The sequence below is a fragment of the Mobula hypostoma genome, chromosome 2 (genome assembly GCF_963921235.1).
Source record: "Mobula hypostoma chromosome 2, sMobHyp1.1, whole genome shotgun sequence".
Taxonomy (NCBI): Eukaryota; Metazoa; Chordata; class Chondrichthyes; order Myliobatiformes; family Myliobatidae; genus Mobula; species Mobula hypostoma.
This window is the reverse complement of record NC_086098.1, coordinates 24,035,264-24,058,875: the sequence shown is the minus strand read 5'-3', so window position 1 is coordinate 24,058,875 and position 23,612 is coordinate 24,035,264. Positions and strand designations below refer to the sequence as shown.

Sequence of the window (23,612 nt, the reverse complement as noted above, 5' to 3'; positions counted from 1 at the left end):
TCGATGATGTCTGGCTGCCTGAGTTCCTCCAGCATTTTGTGTGTGTTTCTCGGATTTCCAGCATCTGCAGATTTTCTCTTGTTTGTGATTTAAAGCGGAGGGGTGATAGGTTCTTGATTAGTAAGAGCGTCAAAGGTTATGGAGAGGAGGCAGGAGAATGGGATTGAGAGGGATAATAAATCAACCATGATGGAATGGCAGAGTGGACGCAATGGCCTAATTCTTCTCCTGTGTCTTATGGGAAAATGTTACGGGGCTATGGGAAAAGAGTAGAACAGTTGAGTAACTGAATAGCACTTTGAATCAATTGCCTTAGGTGCAATCAGCCACAGAACATCTTTTTTTTATTTAGAGAAACCGCACAGTAACAGGCCCTTCTGCCCAATGAGCTTGCACCACCCAATTACTCCCACACGACCAATTAACCTACTAACCTGTACATCTTGGGCATGTGGGAGGAAGTTGGAGCACCCGGAGAAACCCACGCAGTTACGGGGAGAATGTATAAATCTTTACAGGACTGCAGCAGGAATTGAACTCGGGTCGCTGGTTATGCTAACTGCTACTCTAACATGCCACCTCACAGTACCGATTTAATACCAGTCTTTGATTCTAAATTTTGTTCAGCTTGTAATAAAGTAGGAAGTTCTATGACTCAAGCACAATGTGTATGTACATTATTCAGGCTAGTACACTTGTACAGCAGAGAGGATGCTGTATTTACAGAAGTAGCCTTGCAGCTTATGTATATGGTTATGAGATCCAATGGCAGCACACAAAGGAGAGCGGAGTGTCCTTTATCCAAAATCACTGCACTTAAAAAAAACAATGTCTGTCTGTCTGTCTATGTACCATATCCGATGCGGACGTTGGTGACCGTGGTTTTCCATATAGATCTATCCCTCGTTCTTTGGATGACTTCCATTTCCTCGATGTGTAGCCACCTGGCTAGGCTTTTGATGTACATAAGTGGAGGTCTTCCTCTAGGTTTGCTCCCCTCGATCTTTCCAGAGAGTATGAGTTTTTCTAGTTCATCTTTTCGCATGAAGTGTCCTAGGAATCTGAGTTGTCTTTCTCTTAAGTTGGTGTGAGTGATCTAACAATACAAGTAAAAATAATTAGCTGTCCTATTGCTTATCAGAGTTTATTGTTGAATGGCTTCATGACACTACAGTCTAAAAGCTAATTTAGAGATAAAACAACATAAAAGGCACTATTTAATGGAAGGTTTATTTATAATTGTAACGGAAGTAAACAGACATTAAGATACAGGACCATAAAAAGACAGAACCAGAACTGGGCAGGCTCTGAGGCAAAGAAGGGATGGATGAAGTCAGACAGAGATATAGTGATCGGGGACTCAATACGAAGGGGTGAAGACATAGTTGGTACAAGACATTCTGAGAGAGGATGGTGAGCAGCCAGAGGTCATAGTCCACAGGTGGGACCATGCGTGAGATCCTGCAAAGGGATTTTAAGGAGCTAGGTAAAATTTTGAAAAACTGGACTTCCAGAGCTGCAATTTCAGAGTTAGTAGTGCTAGTGAGGTGAGAAATTGATACATAGTGCAGTTTAATATGTGGCTAAGGAGCTGGTGTAGGAGGGAAGGTTTCATGTTTATGGCTCTCTTCTGGAGTAGATGGGACCTGTGCAATCAAGGCAGTTTGCATCTGAAATGGAGAGGAACCGATAACCTCAACAGGAGGCTTGCTGGAGCTGCTCAAGAAGGTTTAAACTAGAATGGCAGGGCATACGAGCTACAAGGTGATATTACAGGCAAGACTGAAATGAAGGCCAGTGAAGGGCAGGCTAATAGACGTGGTGGGACTGATGGGCAGAAATATGGTTATTTCAATACTAGGAGTATGAGATAAGGAGGATAAATTTAGAGCCTGGGTCAATGCATGGAGTTATGACGTTTTGAGCATTACAGAGATCTGGTTATGTAAGGGACGGGACTGACAGCTCAGCATCCCTGGTTTTCATTGTTTTAGGTATTGTTTTAGGAATAAGGGTGAAAAAGTTAAAGTAAGGGAACCCTGGATGACCCAAGACATCCTAAATTTTGTCAGGAGGGAAAAGGAAGCGTACCTAAGGTTTAGGAAGCTAAAATCATACTAAATCCTGTCCACCAAGGCTTTCTCATAGCCTCTTCTGGCTCTCGTAATTTCTTTCTTAAGGTATTTCCTGCTAGCCTTATAATCTTCTAGGTCTCTATCATTACCTAGTTTTTTGAACCTTTTGTAAACTCTTCTTTTCTTCTTGACTGGATTTACAACAGTCTTTGTACACCATGGTTCCTGTACCCTACCAGTCTTTCCCTGTTTCATTGGAATGTACCTATGCAGAACGCCATGCAAATATGCCCTGAACATTTGCCACGTTTCCCTGAGAATACCTGTTCCCAGTTTATGCTTCCAAATTTTTGCCTGATAACCTGATATTTCCCCTTACTCCAATTAAATGCTTTCCTAACTTGTCTGTTCCTATCCCTCTCCAGTACTATGGTAAAGGAAATAGAATTGTGATCACTCTCTCCAAAATACTCTCCCACTGAGAGATCTGACACCTGACCTGGTTCATTTCCCAATACCAGATCAAGTACAGCCTCTCCTCTTGTAGGCTTATCTACATATTGTGTCAAGAAACCTTCTTGAACCCACCTAACAAACTCCACCCCATCTAAAACCCTTCGCTCTGGGGACATGCCAATCGATATTTGGGAAGTTAAAATCTCCCACCACGACAACCCTGTTATTATTTCACCTTTCCAGAATCTGTCTCCCTTTCTGCTCCTTGATGTCCCTGTTGCTATTGGGTGGTCTATAAAACACCCAGTAGAGTTCTTTACCCCTTCATCTTCCTAACTTCCATCCACAGAGACTCCATAGACAATCCCTCCATGTCTTCCTCCTTTTCTGCAGCCGTCTCACTATCTCTGATCAACAGTGCCATGCCCCCTCCTGTTTTGCCTCACTCTCTGTCCCTTCTGAAACATCTACAGCCTGGCATTCGAAGTAACCATTCCTGCCCCTGTACCATCCAAGTCTCAGTAATGGCCACAACATCACAACTTGTTGCATTTGTAGTTGTCAAGGACACTGGAGGTCTCCCTGTCTTCCCACATCCTGCAAGAGGAGCATTCCACTATCCTGCCTGTCATCCCTACTGTCCCAAGCTGAATGAAGCCTCTCTTCATTGAAGCTTTGAAGAGCTGAAGCTTCAAGGTCTCCAATCTGTGTCCATTCAGATGACAGCTGTTATGATGATGGCGTCTGTCATTGCCTCTGCCTTCCTTTAATTTGCTAATCACTTCCAAACACTGACTGGTCACTGGCCAATGCTCTTTATCACTGTACTGACCCACTGCTGCCTTTTGTTCTTGGGCAGTTTTTAATCCTCTCAAAACTTCCGATGTCCGGATTGGCTGCTGGTCAAAGCTGTTGAATGGTCTTGAACTATATTGAATGGCAGGGCAGGTTTGAATGGTCTGGTGATTCCTGCTCCTATTGACTTGTGCTCTTGTATGCCCTGACACCTAGGCTATTCACAGAAGGCACTATAAGGCAATCAAAATATAAAACCAATGTTGTATTCACAAAGTCTTTCAAATTCACAGGAGTTAAATAACATCAGCATTTTTACTCAGAACAATATCCCCAGACATAATTACATTCAAACATGAATACTGGTTTGCTAAGTGTTCCTAGCACCAAGCATGTACAAGCAAGTGATGCGGCCTTCTGCTCTTGTACACCAAAGATCTGGAAGACTCAACCGACTGAGATACGCCAGCTTAGCACTGTGGAACATTTCAACACACTTCTAAAAACCTACTTCTTTAATTTGACCAGCTTACTTAATGCCTGTTGATGTTGATTACGTTTATATAATTTGGTATATCTGATTACATTTCTGTGTAACGTTTGTCTTAACTTACAATTTTCAATTCTGTCTCATTTTTATGACTATATTGATTTATCTTTACATTCTATGTCAAGCATTTTAAGCCTGCATCTTAATGTATGAAATGTGCTATATAAATAGAGTTATTATTCTTATTATTTATATTTTCTCAGCTTTCAGGCTGGTAAAACCCGTGGTAAAGGCACAGCCAGGCACGCGTATTTCTCAATTGCTAGAAACTTTCAGACAGTTCTAGTGGTGCTTAGTATTGTGGCTTTGTGAAAATTTATAGAGGTATTACTGTGTAGCCCTCATTGGTAAATGCTATTGTGTAGTGCCTTTGGGATGACCACAATTGTAGATATTATTATCGGGACAATATACAGTATATCTTGTTCATGTTCCTAAGTCTTTCAATTTCCTCTTTTAATTCAGCATATTCCTGGTATTTTTCACTTATTGATTTCTATGAGTTACATGTGTTTGGAATGGCTATATCTATTAAATAAGTTGATCTTACTTGCTTATCCTGTATTATTACATCCAGACGGTTATTATGGATTGTACTATCTGTGATAACTGATCAGCCATAATATAAGTTGTGGTATTCTGACTCTAAAACTGGATCAGGCGTGTATTTATAGTATGGTGTGATTTCATTTATGAATTTGTATTTTAAAGCAAGGTTTTAATGAATGATGTTTGCCACTGAATTGTGCCTGTGTAAGTAATCGGTTGAGTTAAACTGGCACAAGATACAGTAATGTGTTGGATTGTTTCTGTTTTTTCTCAGAATTTTCTACATTTATCATCTTGAATTTGTTGGTCTTTTACTCTGTATTTTTGACCAGTTTTTGTGTTAACCACCTGGTCCTGTGTGACCACAAAGAACCTTTCTGTTTCTGGGAAGAGGTCTCCAACTCTGAGCCAGGTGTTCGACACTTCCTTGTCGACATCTAGTCTGGTCAGACCGTGGAGATGTCTTACTATTGTTATAATTATTAACCAGCAACACTGAACACAAGGACTTGAGAAGATATGATAATGGTGTAATCTGGCCCATGACAGAGATCACAGGGTCATCAGGTGCAGCGGGGATCCTCACAGCTGTAGTTGTGTTCTCCCTTTCAAAGTGTGCATAGAGGTCGTTGAGTTCATCTGGTAGTGAAGCATTGCTGCCATTCATGCTATTGGGTTTCGCTTTGTAGGAAATAATGTCTTGCAGTCCCTGCCAGAGTTGTCATGCATCTGATATCGCCTCCAACCTTTGCAAAATTGTCTCTTTGCCCTTGAAATAGCCCTCTGCAAATCATAGCTTGTGTCGTTTGTGCCGTTTTGAGTCGAGACACTGCACCTTTCACTTCTCTCCACATATAGTGCTTAACCCACTGAGTTCTTCCAGTTTTACTCCAGATTTCAACATCTGCTGTCACCTTTGTCTCCAATTCTTAATGTTAATATAGGGATGCTAGAGATTGCGGATGCTGGAATCTGGAGCAATGCCCAGTCGTTTTGAGCCAAAATGGCAACAGTTTCTTTCCTACCTCCAATGTGGCTCAACCCTCTGAGTTCTTCCAGCAGATTGTGTTCCTTAATTTTAATATGTTCGAGTCGAATCAACCAACAGCCATGAAGAAAACTGCTGTTTAAATAAAATAACATAAAGTTTCGCTTTCCAACAAATTGATGCATAGATTTTAACACTCAAAACCACGTGAGGCAAAAGAGTTTATTCTAACAAGCTATCCTGTTGCAAATTTAATTCAGTGACTTTACAACTTCACAATCCAGTTTTCTGTAATTCAAAAAAAAAACTATCAAGTAAATCATCTACTGTTTACATTATGAACGCTACTTAAATAGCTGTGGGTTTGGAAGAAATATGGCCTGGAGTCTCCAGCAGGGTAACTATGAGAAGATTTAGAACATATGCAGTTTACATTCAGTGGCTGTTTTAGTAGTTACCTCCTGTACCTAACAAAGTGGCCACTGAGTGAATGTTCATGATCTTCTGCTGCTGCAGTCCATCCACTTCAAGGTTTGACGTGTTGTGTATTCCGAGATGCTCTTCTACACAGCACTGTTGTAATGTGTGGTTATCTGGGTTGCTGTCAGCTTGAATCAGTCTGGCCTTCTGCTCTGACCTCACTCATTAACAAGGTGTTGTCACCCATAGAACTGCTGCTCATTGCATTTTTGTTTTCGCACCATTCTCTGTAAACTCTAGAGAACGTTGTGTGTAAAAATCCCAGGAGATCAGCAGTTTCTTAACTTCAAGTACAAGTTCATTGTCATCTGACTGTACATGTATACAACCCAAATGAGACAACGTTCTTCTGGACCACAGTTCACCCACAAAACATATCACACACAGCACATGAAACAAAATGTTACCACAAATAAGTTAATAAAATGTAACTCGAAGTGCATGTAGTGTGCAGCACAGGTAAACAGTAAACAGTAGTCACAGTAAACAAGTTGGTGTCCTATTTACGGGTGTTCATTAGTCTCATGCCTGAGGGAAGAAGCTGTTACCCAATCTTGCAGATCTAGTTTTGGTGCTCCTGTACCTCTTTTCTGATGGTAGTGGGTCAAGGAGATAGTGAGTCAGGTGGTGGGGAGCCTCAGCAAATACTCTGGACTCTTCATATACAATGCTCCCGGTAACCGTCACAAATAGGGCTGAGGGAGATCCCGGTGAACCTCTCAGCAGTTTTCACTATTCTATATAGGATCTTGTGGTCTGATGCCTTGCAACTTCTGTACCACACAATGGAGCCAGATGCTGGTCCTGTGGGTTGTAAGAATGGGGGTGGGGAGTCTTGCATGCCTCAATCTTCTCGGAAAGTGTAGATGCTGCTATGCCTTCTTGACTAATGAAGAGGTGTCGGTCCAGGTTAGATTGTCCGTTTATATACACACCAAGGAACTTTGTGCTCTTTACTCTCTCCACGGTAGAACCATTGATGTGAAAGGGAGAGTGGTCATTCTGCACCTTCCTGAAGTCCACAATCATCTCTTTTGTCTTGTCCACGTTAAATATCAGGTCGTTGTTCTCAGGCCAACCCATCATTGTTGCTGATGAAGCCAACCACTGTGAACTTGCTGAGGTGGTTTGAGCTGGATCTGGCAGTGCAGTCATGAGTTAGTAACATGAGGAGCGGTGGGCTTGGCTCACAGCCCTGGGGGGGACACAGGTGCTCAGTGTGATGGAGCTTGAGCTGTTGCTGCCAACTCAAACTGACTGAAGTCTTTCCATCAAGAGGTCCAAGGTTCAGTTAGAGAGAGATGTGTTGAGTCCTAACGAGGACAGAGATGAGGGATGTTAAACACTGAACTGAAGTCAGTGAAGGGAGCAAGGGCTTTACTCTTTGGAGAGAAGGAAGATGAGAGGAGACATGTAGAGGTGTACAAGATAATAAGAGGAATAGATAGAGTGGATAGCCAGCGCCTCTTCCCCAGGGCACCACTGCTCAATACAAGAGGACATGGCTTTAAGGTAAGGGGTGGGAAGTTCAAGGGGGATATTAGAGGAAGGTTTTTTACTCAGAGAGTGGTTGGTGCGTGGAATGTACTGCCTGAGACAGTGGTGGAGGCAGATACACTAGTGAAGTTTAAGAGACTACTAGACAGGTATATGGAGGAATCTAAGGTGGGGGCTTATATGGGAGGCAGGGTTTGAGGGCCGGCACAACATTGTGGGCCGAAGGGCCTGTACTGTGCTGTACTATTCTATTAACCCTCTCATTCCTGGAATCATTCTAGTGAATCTTCTCTATACCCTCTCCAACGTCAGCACATCCTTTCTTAAATAAGGAGACCAAAACTGCCCACAGTACTCCAAGTGAGGACTCATTACATGCCTTTTCCAGCTCCCTTTGCAATCTCAACCCCATTTCTTGGCTACTATTTGGAGGCCTATATATGGTTCCCATAATGTTTTTATTACCCTTGCAATTTCTTAACTCCACTCACAAAGATTCAATATTCTCTGACCCTGTATCACCGCTTTCTAAAGATGTAATTCCATCTCTTACCAACAGAGCCACACCACCGCCGATGCCTTCCTTTCGATACAAAGTAGATCCTTTGATATTAAGCTCCCAACTATGGTCTTTTGCGATCGAATTGGTATTTTTCAATATGAAAGGACAGTATTTATATCGTATACTGTGAAATAAAATTAACATGTAATATATTAATACCTGGTAAAACATAACATGAATCAGAAGGAGACAGGATTTAAAATTTGACAAGTCAAATACCTTGCATCGGATCTGAAACAAGAGTGGAGAGGAGAGCAGGAAAAAGATAAAACGACAATTAAAAACAAAAAGTTACAATTGTTCACATTCTGATTCTATGTTAAGTACAAGGGGTTTCATTCGGTTCTCAGGAATCTTGTATCAAAGCTCCAAGTTCACAGTTAATTAGAGAAGTGGGCGAGAAAGCCGAAATGGAGTAGACTTGTAGTTAGCGTCCTGGAAATTCACGGAACGATGCTACATAAAAGCGTGTCTGCAGATTCTGAAGCCGATTTAAGAATTACTGTGCAAACCATATAAATTATAGACGCTGCTTTCAACTTCATATAATTTCTGAATGCAAATGTTATCAACTTCCCTGGTGGTCTAGTGGTTAGGATTCGGCGCTCTCACCGCCGCGGCCCGGGTTCGATTCCCGGTCAGGGAAATGCGCTTTTGCTTACTCTCTGATTACGACTATTAGTATTGAGTTGGTCACGTAAATTACATTCAGGCTAAAAGATTTTTAAATGGTTATAAATAGAAACAAATGATTTGTTTCTCATATAATTACTAGGAAAATCATCACCACAGAAAACGTTGTATTAAGCTGCTTTTAATAATATGCTGAAAAGACAGAATCTAAAATGCAAATGATATCTAACAAGCAATTATTCACTTGGTAAGCTCTTCTGGAGCTTGGACTTCTGTTTTTTTCTCAATTCGCAATTTGTCTTCTGCTCACATTATCAATTTTGAACGTAATTCCTTCAAAAATCTCTTTTTTAAAGTTGGTCATATCTTCCTCTTTATGTGAGGTGTCATGCTCTTATTTTAAAAAACTGAACTGTATATTTTAAGCTATATTTGTAAAGCTATGCACTCACTAAATAATATGTTGGAAAAAAAAGGTATTGGGGGAGACATTTTGATAGTTTTAATTAAAAAGTGATTCATTCACTGAGATCCAGTGAACTAGCCGACCAAATAACGGATAAAGGTCATTTGAAGATCCAAGCAAACTTGCGACCTGAACTCCTGAATATTTGTTTTTTTATTCAATGTTAATTTTTATAAAGAGAGTCATAAAGGATAGCTATACTTTGCTCTTGAAGATACTCCACACAATCTCTTCTCTGCCCGCAATGGGTCAACTGTTTGATCTTGCTGCAGTGGCACGAGTATAATTACAGCCGCAGTGTTGAGGATGTTATTGATCCAACATCAGCATATTGATATTGATATTGATATTGGTCCAACATCAGTGTCTGCTCTCTGGCCAATACCTCCAGAGAAGCACAACAGACCTGCCTGTCATGGTCCGGATCGGGGTCCCTTTAAATTTAGCTTGTTTATGTTACGATCCGGACCGTTGATTCCCTGTTTTTCCGTGTCCCTCCACTTTGGTGATTAGAGGCAATTAACACTCGACTGCACCGGTCGTTTATAGTTTCCGGCTTTCAGCCATTCGGTGTGGGCGCGTCTGCAAGGTCACCAAGGTACGGTGTGCCAATGTCATCTGGCCGGAGCAAGCCTTGTCTTCGCCCGAAGTGAGTGCCGGTAATTCGCCTTTCTTTACCGGAACAACCCTGTCAAGTTACTCCGCTAAAGCAAGCTGCTACAAATTCTTGTTGTCTGGGTCCATCAGTTAATCCGCCGGAGGGAATCAAGAACCGCTGTCTACTGTTCCCGGGCCGAGTCGAGAGCTCGCCACTACCCGGAGGCTCCAAGTCAAGTCCTTTCCCTGGCGGCATCCAAGCATCAAGTCAAGTCCTGGGCCTGGTGGCTTCCCAGTTCTGAGTCAAGTCCTGGCCCTGGCGGTCTGTGATTCCTGTCCTACCCCCTTGTCTGAATCCCTTCTCTGCCCCTCTCGCCTCTAGCCCTTGTCTGCAGCCCCTGCCTGCACTTTGGTCTAGTTCCATCACCGGAGCTAGATAGGTACTGTCTGGTGTTCATTTGTGTTGGTCTTGTCTTGTGTTGTCCTTGCCTCTGTGGGGTAAGTCAGGCCGTCTTGCTGTTGCCCCGTGGGGGGTCATGAGTCCCGGCCCTATGTCCTGTACCCAAGGAGGAGTCCTGACTCTGTGTTCGCTGTATGTGTCTATGGTTCCATGTACCTGCTCTCCCGAGACCAAGGCTTTGTTTTCCATGTTCCTCCTCTCCATAGCCCATGTCATGTCCATGCCTGGTTCTGGGGTCCGAGCCCGAGGCAAGACCCAGGTACTGGTCTCGGGCTTGGAGTCCATACCCTAGCCTCTTCATGTCTCCTCTAGTTCTGGGAGCCAATTCTGAGTCCTAGCCCAGACCCTTGGTCCCAGCCTAGTCGTAGTCCTCAGTCCTTGTCCAGTTAGCTATTTCCTGCTCCTGCCTAGCTCTCCTGGTATCGAACAATAAACTAAATCTAAGTAACCTAACAAGATGTGTCTTGCGTTTGGGTCCACCCTTGCTCCCAATGCCCCTGCCTTTGTGACACTGCCATTTGTGAAGGGGAGGAGTGTTCCAATGACGATTGCATAGGTTGCTGTCATTATCTACGAGTAGTTGCAGTCCTGATTATGAAAGTTCAAATGTGGCAACAATTTGGATTGGCAACAACATTTTCTTCACAATATCCTTCAGCACAGGGGCAGCACAAGGCTGTGTGCTTAGCCCCCTGCTCTACTCACTTTACACTACACTTATGAAATCAGAATGTAGGAGGGAGATTGAAAATCTGGCTGAGAGGTGCCATAACAACAACCTCTCACTCAATGTCAGCAAGATGAAGGGGCTGATTAATGGCTTCAGGAGGAAGAAAACAGAGATCCATGAGCCAGTCCTCATCAAAGGATCAGAGGTGAAGAGGGTCACCTTCACCCGTCGGTCCCAAAGGCTATTGGCGCAACATAATAGTTTTATGCTGTTGAAGTCAATCCTATGGCCACTGCAAATGCAATGTTCCACTACTGCCAATTTCTCCAGGTAACCCAAACAGATTCACCTCCAGTGCTTCTTGATGAGGGTTTCCACAGTGTGCCCCAACTACTGTGCCATGCCAATGGCTTTTGGGACTGCATGGTGCAGGAAGCCATTGAAATAAAACTAGAGAAAAAGGATTTTAACAAAGAAGTTGGTCTCACTCTATTTAAGAACTGGAACTCAATTGTAAACAAAGTGGGACAGCGCAAACCTGATTGGATGAGGACTAACCAGTCAGGAGGGATGGACAATGGGGACATATATATACCACCCGACTAGACATGCCTAGGCATCATCCCTGATGAAGATGGGAAAGGTTGTCATTGAAATGTTGGTTAAAATTGATATCTGTACCTGTCCGGAAACCGAAGAAGAGTTTATTTGTCCATCAACACTACATTAACTCTGATGGATGGGTCCTGTTGTTTCTGTGGCAACACCAGACCTCTGAGCAAGACACCACTCCACGCTCTGTCACAGCAGTGGCTTACCTGATGGACAAAGGAAATAACTGCATTTCCATTGACTTGTTGTCTCCCTGGAGCATGACTAATCAGAATGGAGTTAAGGAACTGTCACTAAAAATTAACTGGACTCTGAAAGCTCACACTCATTACTCAATCATACTTTATTTCACTTGTGCACAAGGAGAACAGCATAGCCCGTCACCACACTGTCCTGAATTCCGAACAGAGAAATACCACTTTTATACAGAGTTATAGGTATTGACCATTTGGTAAACTTAACCAATTTCCCCTGGGATCAATAAAGTATGACTATGACTATGACTATGTGTATGTTTGAATTCCTTACTTGCAGGATCAATCACCATCCACAATACAGAAACTACAAGTGGAACAACTGATGACTCTTTGAAGTTAGCAAAGTAATTGTCCCTTAGCTTGTGTGTGTGTGTTACAGCATCCTCAGTTACAATATATTCTTATCTCCTCTACAGTAAGGAAGACAAAATGGCTCCAGAATCTGCTGTGCAAAGGGAAACAATGCTCTTCAAAGACCTTTCTTGCCTGGGCTGTCTACAATCTATCTGCAATCTATCCTTAGCTGGACATTGTATTAAGCCTTGCTTCACCACAACTTTCACAGACCTCTTGGGATGATATTGAGAACCTACTGTCAAGCACCCTTTGTCCCAGTTGCAGTAGGTTCTCTGAGTTCTCATTCATCACCCACATTAGAACCAGAAGTGGAGCTTCAAAAAAATCATCCCAAGTCCTAGGGACTGCTGTCAGGTGGACCACAGTCATTGCACTGGATGTAGGCTCCCTTCAAAATGTTGATGCCTTTATACTGTAAATGAGATTTAAACATCACACAGAATCTGCTGTAAAGAGAGTGAATACTTTTATTAGACAGTGCAATGTGGTGTTTCATGATTTCCTTAATTACTTAATCATTTTAAAACACATTGTTTATGGATATGACACTAGAAGGGAGAAATTTAAGTTGCTGATGAAAATTCTATATGACATTTTGATATGTCATTGTTTCAAAAATGAAAGTGTTTACTTTTTATTTGAATAAAATCAAATTTATGTCAGAGGTCAAGAATATAAATAATGTTACACATTTACTGTTTTGATTTCACATAATTTAGCTGATTGCACCTAAAATACTTTAAAAACATTGCAGTATTTCTATAATTAACCTGGAGGTCTACTTTGAGAGCAGAGAGCATCCAATGCATTGAAATTTAGTAACAGGTAGTTTAATTCCCATTGAGCAAGCAGTACATTCCTTGCCAGTTAAGAGCAAAAGCGGTTCCATTCCTTAGAATATGGAACAGTACGGCATGGGAACAGGCCTTAAGGCCCATAATGTTGTGCCAGTAATCATATGGCCAACTAAACTAATCTCTTCTGTCTACACAATGTCTGTCTCTTTCCAGTTTCCTCACATTCATATGCCCATCTAAATATCTCTTAAAAGTACCAAATGTTTCTGGTTCTTGCACCACCCCAGGCACTGCATTCCACGCACCCACCACAAAAAACTTCCCCCTCACATCTCCTTTGAAATTGCCCCCCTCACCTTAAATGCATGCCCTCTGGTATTAGACATTTTAACCCTGAGAAAAAGATATTGTCTGTCTACCTCTATCCATGCCTCTCATAATCATATAAACCTCTATCAGACTACCTGTCAGGCCCTGCCGCTCCAGAGGAAACAACCCAAGGTTGTCCAACCTCTTGTTGTAGCACGTGCCCTCAAATCCATGCAGAATCCTAGTAAACCTATTCTGCACTCTCTCCAAAGCCTCAACATCCTTCCTATAATGGGGCAACCAGAACTGCATGCAATACCCCAGGGGTGGCCTAAGTAGAGTTTTATAAAGCTGCAGCATAACTTTCTGGGCAACCCATTGTTGCTATAACTGGCAAGAGGTATTCCTGTGATGTTTATAATCCCATTTTCATTATTCAGGGACCTGAATCCTTGGCCAGCTGGAGACTACAGAAAACCAAGGTTAAACTCTAATGCTTTGAAAACCAGCTCTGCATATGGAAATCAAAGAAAACCAGTAAGACCGGTTAGCCTGGTATTGGTGGTGGGGAAAATGCTAGAGTCAGTTATCAAAGATGTGATAACAGTACATTTGGAAAGCGGTGAAATCATCAGACGAAGTCAGCATGGATTTGTGAAAGGAAAATCATGTCTGACGAATCTCATAGAATTTTCTGAGGGTGTAACTAGTAGTGTGGATAGGGGGGAACCAGTGGATGTGGTATATTTGGATTTTCAAAAGGCTTTTGACAAGGTCCCACACAGGAGATTAGTGCGGAAACTTAAAGCACACGGTACTGGGAGTATGGTATTGATGTGGATAGAGAATTGGTTGGCAGACAGGAAGCAAAGAGTGGGAATAAACGGGACCTTTTCAGAATGGCAGGCAGTGATGAGTGGGGTACCGCAAGGCTCAGTGCTGGGACCCCAGTTGTTTACAATATATATTAATGACTTAGATGAGGGAATTAAATGCTGCATCTCCAAGTTGGCGGATGACACAAAGCTGGGCAGCAGTGTTAGCTGTGAGGAGGATGCTAAGAGGATGCAGGGTGAGTTGGATAGGTTGGGTGAGTGGGCAAATTCATGGCAGGTGCAATTTAATGTGGATAAATGTGAGGTTATCCACTTTGGTGGCAAGAACAGGAAAACAGATTATTACCTGAATGGTGGCCGATTAGGAAAAGGGGAGGTGCAATGAGACCTGGGTGTCATTGTACACCAGTCGTTGAAAGTGGGCATGCAGGTACAGCAGGCGGTGAAAAAGGCGAATGGTATGCTGGCATTCATAGCAAGAGGATTCGAGTACAGGAGCAGGGAGGTACTACTGCAGTTGTACAAAGCCTTGGTGAGACCACACCTGGAGTATTGTGTGCAGTTTTGGTCCCCTAATCTGAGGAAAGACATTCTTGCCATAGAGGGAGTACAAAGAAGGTTCACCAGATTGATTCCTGGGATGGCAGGACTTTCATATGATGAAAGACTGGATCGGCTAGGCTTATACTCTCTGGAATTTAGAAGATTGAGGGGGGATCTTATTGAAATATATAAAATTCTAAAGGGATTGGACAGGCTAGATGTAGGAAGATTGTTCCCGATGTTCGGGAAGTCCAGAACAAGGGGTCACAGTTTGAGGATAAAGGGGAAGCCTTTTAGGACCGAGATGAGGAAAAACTTCTTCACACAGAGAGTGGTGAATCTGTGGAATTCTCTGCCACAGGAAACAGTTGAGGCCAGTTCATTGGCTATATTTAAGAGGGAGTTAGATATGGCCCTTGTGGCTAAAGGGATCAGGGGGTATGTAGAGAAGGCAGGTACAGGGTTCTGAGTTGGATGATCAGTCATGATCGTACTGAATGGCGGTGCGGGCTCAAAGGGCCGAATGGCCTACTCCTGCAGCTATTTTCTATGTTTCTATGTTTCTAAAAAACAGACAAGTATTCAGGAACCAGGTAACAAGCTAAGGGCTAATCACCAAGCCTTATGTCAACAAGCAGCTAAATTGTATCTGCAGCCAAGAAGTATGACTCTTATAACCTTGGCAGCCAACTTGGAGGCACTCAGATTTAACATTTGTTCTAAGGGCTCCTCTGTGGGCGTCTTAGACCATAAGACCATAAGACTACATAGGAGCAGAATTAGGCCATCTGGCCCATTGAGTCTGCTCCACCATTCAATCATGGCTGATACTTTTTTTTCCTCCTCCTCAACCCCAGTTCATGACCTTCTCCACGTAACTTTTGATGCCAAGTCCAATCAAGAACCCATCAATCTCTGCCTTAAATACACCCAACAACTTGGCCTCCACAGCTGTCTGTGGCAACAAATTCCACAAATTCACCACCCTTTGGCTAAAGAATTTCTCTGCATCTCCATTTTGAAAGGGCACCCCTCTATCCTGAGGCTATGCCCTCTTGTCCAAGACTCTCCCACCATGGGAAACATTTTTTCCACATCTACTCTGTCTAGGCCTTTCAACATTCGAAAGGTTTCAATGAGATCCCCCCTCATCCTTCTGAATTCCAGCGAGTACAGCCCCAGAGCCATCAAACGTTCCCCATATGATAACCCTTTCATTCCCGGAATCATCCTTGCAAACCTCCTCTGGACCCTTTCCAATGCCAGCACATCTTTTCTAAGATGAGGGGCCCAAAACTGTTCACAATACTCAAGGTGAGGCCTCACCAGTGCCTTATAAAGCCTCAGCATCGCATCCTTGCTGTTGTATTCTAGACCTCTTGAAATCAATGCTAACATGGCATTTGCCTTCTTCACCACCAACTCAACCTGTAAGTTAACCTTTAAGGGTGTTCTGCACAAGGACTCCCAAGTCCCTCTGCATCTCAGATTCCTGGATTTTCTCCCTGTTTAGAAAATTGTCCACTCATTTATTTCTACTACCAAAGTGCATGACCATGCATTTTCCAACATTGTATTTCATTTGCCACTTTCTTGCCCATTCTCCTAATCTGTCTTAAGTCCTTCTGCATCCTACTTGTTTCCTCAACACTACCTGCCCCTCTTGACTTTAAGTATAATGTGTTATTCTGGTGTTTGTGGAACTTGTCTAGATTCCCGAATATTAGGGAGCGCCTTGGAAAATCTAATTTTGTAAGATGAAGGGAATTTGGTTTTGTGTAAAATACCTACAGAAGATGTATATTTTCTTATTTTAATGCAATCCTCGCCTGGCTTGGCTCTTTTGTTTAAATTGGAAAATCAGTCATACTTTATGGACAAGCAAATTCACATCAAAGCATACATACCCACAGTGGTTGTTACCCTATTTATTTTTCATTCTACTACTTTTCATAGTAAGATCTAATAAGTGAGAAACATCTTTGAGATAAACTAATATATGTGTCCAGAATATACACACAGTGTGTTTGTGGTCTGCTGCTGTTGTAGTTTTGACATGTTGTAACATGTGGTTGTTTGAGTTGCTATTGCCTTCTTGTCAGCTTGAACTAATTTGGCCATTCTCATCTGACCTCTCTCATGAACAACTCATTTTCACCCACAGAACTGTCACTCACCAGATTGTTTTTTATTTTTCACACCATTCTCTATAAACTGTAGAGGCTGTTGTGTGTGAAAATCCCAGTAGATCAGCAGTTTCTGAGATACTCAAACCACCCCATCTGGCACCAACAATCATTCCATGGTCAAAGTCACTGAGGGCACATTTCTTCCCCATTCTGATGTTTGGTCTGAACCACTTGAACATGGTCATATCCTTTTATGCATTGAGGTGCTGCCACATGATTGGCTGATTAGATATTTGCATTATGAGTAGGTGTACAGATGTACCTAATATGGTGGACACTGAGTGTTTATCGATCTAAATCTAAAATTCCTGCTTTGTGTCTTACTGAAATGCTTTGTTGACAGTCTCAAAGTACCACAACAATGAGTAAAACACAATTGAAAATAATAAAAGCAATGGAAAATCCTGGAAAATCGCATATTAGAAGCTCTTAATGATTTATCAAAACAACCAGCGACCATTCAGTAAATGGAGCCTTTATAGAAGAATTGGAAATGAATCACATTATTCAAAATGTGGCTTGAAAATTAAATCCTACTTGTACTACCAGATGATATGCAATTGGGACACAAGTATTTTGACCTATGCCCGTGCCTCCAATCAGAGAATGGTAACAGAAAATAATGTAGGTAACCTTAAGTCCTATTTTTAACCTTGAAGGAAGTCAATCAATATTCCCTCTTTCCCATTGTTAGAATTTGGGATTTGGGAATATTTCCTGTCACAGGTAAATGGAATGACCACCCAGCATGTCTACTAACTAGGCAATCTGGCAATTAAAGATAGTGACTCATAACACTGGGTCTCTTTTTCATGGAATGGAGCAGCATTTGAGGATGAGGTGTGGAGGCAGGGGTAGCTGCTTTTTAATGCATAACTTCATTCAAGATCTGATGTAAATTGGATGAGAGGGAAAAGGTTACAGCATGACTTGATTTTATTTCAATTTGTCATGGTTTGAACTTGCAGGATAAAAGTAAGTGATTTCTGATATTTTATTACAGCACACTGCTGGAGGAACTCAATGGGTCAAATAGAGTCTGTGCAAAATCCTTCAACCCTCCTCAATCCATGAATCGCCTATTGGCCTCTGTCTCAATGCCCCCCCCCCCCGCCCCAAATTCTTTATACTGGCTATCTTCCTTCTTGCTCTCAGTCCTGTTTAAAATTTTATTTCTATTTTATCTATTTAGAAATACAACCTTGTAACAGGCACTTCTAGCCCAATGAGCCCACGCCACCCAATTACACCCATGTGACCTATTAACCCACTAACCCCTACATCTTTTGAATGTGGCAGGAAACTGGAGGAAACCCGCAAGGTCACGGGGAGTACAAACTCCTCAAAGACAGTGACAAGAGGTCCCGATGCAAAGTCACAATCCAAAATTGTATCAATCCCTCCCCACTCCCACAACAGATGCTGTCTGAGTCACCGAGTTTGTCCCGCAGATGGTTTATTGCCCAGATTCCAGCATCCACAATCTCTCTGGGTCCACTCCTCTATTTTGGCAGTCTAATCGTAAGGCATTTTGGTAGTCTAGATTTAAGGTGTAGTTTAAAAATTAAAACAATCTGCAAATGTTAAGAAGCAGTTCTGCAGTTTTGGAACTCATTTTCATAAATGGGATTGATTTTAAATGTTTTATGATTCAAAGGTTTTTATTAACCCAAGAGCATTTTAAGGAATATGATGGTTACTACACAAACTAGCTACAATCCCACTAAAAGGGTTAAATGTTACCAAATTTCTTGTTCCTAAATAATGCTGGAATGAGATAGCTATCTAATTTACATAGAAATACAGAATTTATTGCACAAAAGGCCAAAAGTTTAAATATTCTATGCAGGTGATTTTTACTCTTGTCACCTTTTATCTAATGTTATCAGCATGTCTTTATTTTCTTTCTCATCTTCTTCTCCAGCTTTCTCCTAAATGCATCTTAAGCTCACATCATTTGGTAGGCCCAACTTCCAATCAGCCTTGGAGCATGGAATGGGTGACATCTGTGAAGTCAAACACCTACTACTGCAAGTTCAAGAAGGACAGAGTGAAGCTAGCTTCCCCTCAAACTACACAAGAGACTGCATTTCCACTCTTGTTTCCCACTTCCATCTCCTGACAAATGGAAGCCCTGGACTTTAGAAACAATGAGATCTGAACACAAAAATATGGCAAGATTAGGGAAGGCTCCCATCTAAATGTGTTTTAGAGGATATCTCAGAGAGATTTATCAGATAGTAAATATCAATAGGGTAAATCTAGAAAACTACCTTAAAATGAGATACTACTGGGGATTCTAATTGATATTCCCTGTGTCTTAAACTCAGTGTGAAGATTAGATATAAGGTGACAAGTGTAAAAATTACCTGCAGAAAATAATTAAGCAAGTGGCCTTTTTGTGCAATAAATTCTGTGTTTCTGGTAAATTAGATAGATACTTCATTCCAACCTTATTTAAAAACTTGAAAGATGGGAACATTTGAACCTTTTAGTGGGATCATACCTGATTTGTGTTGTAATTCATTGTATTCCTTAAAATGCCTTTGGCAGGTACATCAATGGACATGCATAAATGTAAAAGGCAAAAATAATTTGCAATATATTTAATTTTCCTCCTTTAGCTCTTTAGCATCTTTAAAAAGTTTTGCTTTAAAAAGTCCTAAGAGCGCTGTTTAGAATGTAGAACATTGACATCTGCATCACATTACAGGCCCTTCAGCCCACAGTGTTGTGCTGACCATGTAACCTACTCTAGAAACTGCCTAGAATTTCCCTACCGCATCGCCCTCTAATACTATTTTGAATATCCCAATGGCGTCTCAACTTAAGGTAGCTTTCTAGATTTACCCTATCAATATTTACTATTTGATAAATCTCTTTGAAATTTCCTCTAATTGGTATTCTCTGTGTTCTAAACTTAGTTTAAAGCATTCAAACTCAAGCAATAACATACACTCAGAATGCTCTTAGCATAATGTTTGGTCAGAAAAAAGTGAATCTCAGTCTTGGAGCTGTCCACTTTCTCTTAATATTCCACCTCTAATTTTAGTTAGGGTTACATGGTGAGTTTCTGGGGGTCTCACCTGAACTGGGCATTAGCCAGTTTGTCAAATTGGTCTTCCATGATTATGGGATGTACCATATAGGTTCTGGTTCACTACTACTGGTATTGTGGACTGAAACCTGATTAGTAAGTTATTTCTTTCTTTTCCTACTTGCATAGTTTGTCGTATTTTGCACATTGGTTGTGCACCCAGTTGATGTGGCCTTTCGTTGATTCTGTTATGGTCACTGGATTTATTGAGTACGCCCACAAGAAAATGAAACATGTACTTTGATAACAAATTTACTTCGAACTTTGTAACAGTAATGTCTTCCCAGCTTTTATTTAAAATCACATTATGTTCCCTATTCACAAAATGCTGGTGGTACGCAGCAGGCCAGGCAGCATCTATAGGAAGAAGTACAGTTGGCGTTTTGGGCCGAAATGTCGACTGTACTTCTTCCTATAGATGCTACCTGGCCTGCTGCGTTCTACCAGCATCTTGTGTGTGTTGCTTGAATTTCCAGCATCTGCAGATTTCCTCGTGTTTATGTTCCCTTTTGCCTCTTTCTTTTCCAAGAATCCCCTGATGTCCACGGCCAATATTCATCCAATTTTGTTGCAGTCAAAACTCCATCGTGTGCTCCCTTCAAATCCAGAAATCATTGAATTGTCTCCAGCGTTCCAATTAGTAACTACAGCAAATGAGGTCAGTGCATCAATTTGCAATGGTTCATTTTTATCAAACACCTATTGTATTAAACTTCATAAACAAGAAAAAATCTGCAGATGCTGGAAATCCAAGCAACACACATAAGATGCTGGAGGAACTCAGCAGGCCAGGTATCACCTATGGAAGAGTACAGTTGATGTTTCGGAGTCCGGCCGAAGGGTTTCAGATCAAAACTTTGACTGTACTTTTTTAGATGCTGCCTGGCCTGCTGGGTTTCTCCTGCATTATATGAAACTTCTTCATTTAATTGATTTTTTGGTTTTGCACTTTCACTCTGTTCATAAGTTTCTCAATGTTATAAACTGCTGAAATAAGATATATTTCCTCCCATTTTAAAGTTAATTCTCTGTTGTGATCAGTAAATGCATCAAAGGTTACTGGGCGGTGGGGTTGGGAAGACAGAAGAATGGGGTTGAGAGGGAAAGCAAATCTGCCATGATTGAATGGCTGAACTTAGTGTCTCATTGACCTATTGTCTTATTGATTCCTTTATCAAAGACAGTCAAACTGTTCATGATCTTTGTCAGTGCTATTAGTGAAACAGTCATTAGGAGGTGCACAAAAGTCACTGATGGCTGGAGCCTTTTTTAATCAAGAAATGGCTCCCTCTGTTGGCAAAGCGAAATGCTGAGAACTCTGAAAAATAATGTCATGCTGGTGGAAAGAAAAAATGAATATAACTATCATATTATGGAGGGATATGGTCCGTGTGCAGGTCAGTGGGACTAGGCAGAAAATGGTTCGGCACAGCCAAGAAGGGCCAAAGGGCCTGTTTCTGTGCCGTAGTTTCTATGGTTCTATATTGTGAATGCATTGCAACAGATACAGTATCATTATGATGCCCTTCAGAATAATGTTTATATACCAGAGGCACCTGTGAGCTTCAGGGTACCATTTTTTCTCACTGGAGCCACAAGCTGCCAAGGGTTTTCCACGCCATTAATTGCATAATATCACAATCTGGTTACTCCTTGTTGCAATGGGAAATGTGTCTCCAACTGCCAGAGAACTCTGAATGAAGCAGCAGGATGTACAACAAACAAGAGGGAACAGTGGACCAAGAACATACAGTAGATGTCCTAGATCTCCCAATCCTGCCCAAATCAGACCACATTAATATTACCATTGTGTTTTTTACATACATTTGCAGTGTTGCACATATACTGTAGGAAGCCATGTGCTTGATCTGAAAAGTTGCTCCAGGCTACGGAGTTAAATTTGGGAAATGTATTGACTATCTAATTTGTTTTGCAACAAGTCTATGTAGCTTCTTAATATTATCAACTGCTGAAATAAGACATACTTCCCCCCCATTCAAAGTAGCCAGTTAGTTATAGTCAATTTTGATTTTGTAAAAGAGGCATACAAGAGACTACAGGTGCTCGGATCTGGAGTGAAAATGACTAGCTGGAGAAACTCAGCAGGTCAAGCAACATCTGTGGATTTGAAGAATTAGTCAACATTTTGTGTTGTGAACTTGCATGAATCCTGATGCAGGATCTGAACTCAAAATGTGGACTACCCCTTTGTCTCCATAGCTGCTGCTTGACCTGCTGAGTCCTTCCAGCAGTTCATCTTCGGATTTTACAAAACTTTCCTTATCTCGAGCAACACACATAAGCCACTGGAGGAATTCGGCAGGTCAAGCAGCATCTATGGTAAAGAGCAAACAGTCGACATTTTGGGCTGATACCTTCCTTCAGGACTGAGAAGGAAGAGGAAAGATGCCAGAATAAAAAGGTGGAGGGAGAGGTGGAGGGAGGGGAAAGAGGCTAGCTGGAAGGTGATAGGTGAATCCAGGGGGGTGGAGAAGGTCAAGGGCTAGAAAAGGAAGAACCTGTTTGGAGAGGAGAGTGGACCATAGGAGAGAGAGAAGGAGAAGGGGACCCAGGCAGGTGAGAAGAAGTGAAAAGTCAGAGTGGGGAATAAAGGATGGGGAGGGGGAGAAATTTGTTCGCTAGAAGGAGAAATTGATATTCATGCCATCAGGTTGGAGGGTATCCAGATGGAATATAAAGTGTTGCTCCTCCACCCTGAGGGTGGCCTCATCTGGTCATAAAAGGAGGCCATGGAACAACATGTTGTAATAGGAACGGGAATGGGAATTAAAATGTCCCGCCACCAGGAAGTCCCACTTGTGAAGGTGCTCGATGAAGTGGTCCCCAATTTATGACAGGTCTCTCCAACATAGAGAAGGCCACATTAGGAGCACCCACGAAATTGACGACCCCAGTGGATTTGCAGGTGAAATATTACTTCAACTGGAAGGGCTGTTTGGGGCCCTTAATGGAACATAGAACATAAAACATAGAATAGTACAGCACAGTACAGGCCCTTCGGCCCACAATGTTGTGCCGACCCTCAAACCCTGCCTCCCATATAAGCCCCCACCTTAGATTCCTCCATATACCTGTCTAGTAGTCTCTTAAACTTCACTAGTATATCTGCCTCCACCACTGACTCAGGCAGTGCATTCCACACACCAACCACTCTCTGAGTAAAAAACCTTCCTCTAATATCCCCCTCGAACTTCCCACCCCTTACCTTAAAGCCATGTCCTCTTGTATTGAGCAGTGGTGCCCTGGGGAAGAGGCGCTGGCTATCCACTCTATCTATTCCTCTTATTAACTTGTACACCTCTATCATGTCTCCTCTCACAAAGAGTAAAGCCCTAGCTCCCTTAATCTCTGATCATAATGCATACTTTCTAAACCAGGCAGCATCCTGGAAAATCTCCTCTGTACCCTTTCCAATGCTTCCACATCCTTCCTATAGTGAGGTGACCAGAACTGGATGCAGTACTCCAAGTGTGGCCTAACCAGAGTTTTATAGAGCTGCATCATTACATCACGACTCTTAAACTCTATCCCTCGACTTATAAAAGCTAACACCCCATAAGCTTTCTTAAGTACCCTATCCACCTGTGAGGCAACTTTCAGGGATCTGTGGACATGTACCCCGAGATCCCTCTGCTCCTCCACCCTACCAAGTATCCTGGAGGTGAGGGAGGAGGTGAATGGGCAGGTGTCGCACTTTGGCTGCTTGCAGGGATAAGCCCATCTTGCTTTACTTTTGATGATTAAAGATTGAAACATAATAAAAGGTCACTTAAGTTCTTCCAAATACCAATTAGATATAATATCCAATGACCAGTA

General features: G+C 42.0%; 1 long non-coding RNA gene and 1 other non-coding gene across 2 annotated transcripts; one reads left to right on the top strand and one right to left on the bottom strand.

The window, feature by feature from the left end:
* Positions 1-1,070: 1,070 nt before the first annotated feature.
* On the bottom strand, positions 1,071-7,969 carry LOC134358375 (uncharacterized). The gene is made up of 3 exons (XR_010020869.1): positions 7,944-7,969; positions 5,451-5,548; positions 1,071-1,096 (listed from the first exon to the last, which is right to left on the bottom strand). It is a non-coding gene; the product is annotated as an uncharacterized LOC134358375 (long non-coding RNA).
* Positions 7,970-8,526: 557 nt separating this feature from the next.
* On the top strand, positions 8,527-8,598 carry trnae-cuc (transfer RNA glutamic acid (anticodon CUC)). The gene has a single exon. It is a non-coding gene; the product is annotated as a tRNA-Glu (tRNA).
* The last annotated feature ends 15,014 nt before the right edge of the window (positions 8,599-23,612 follow it).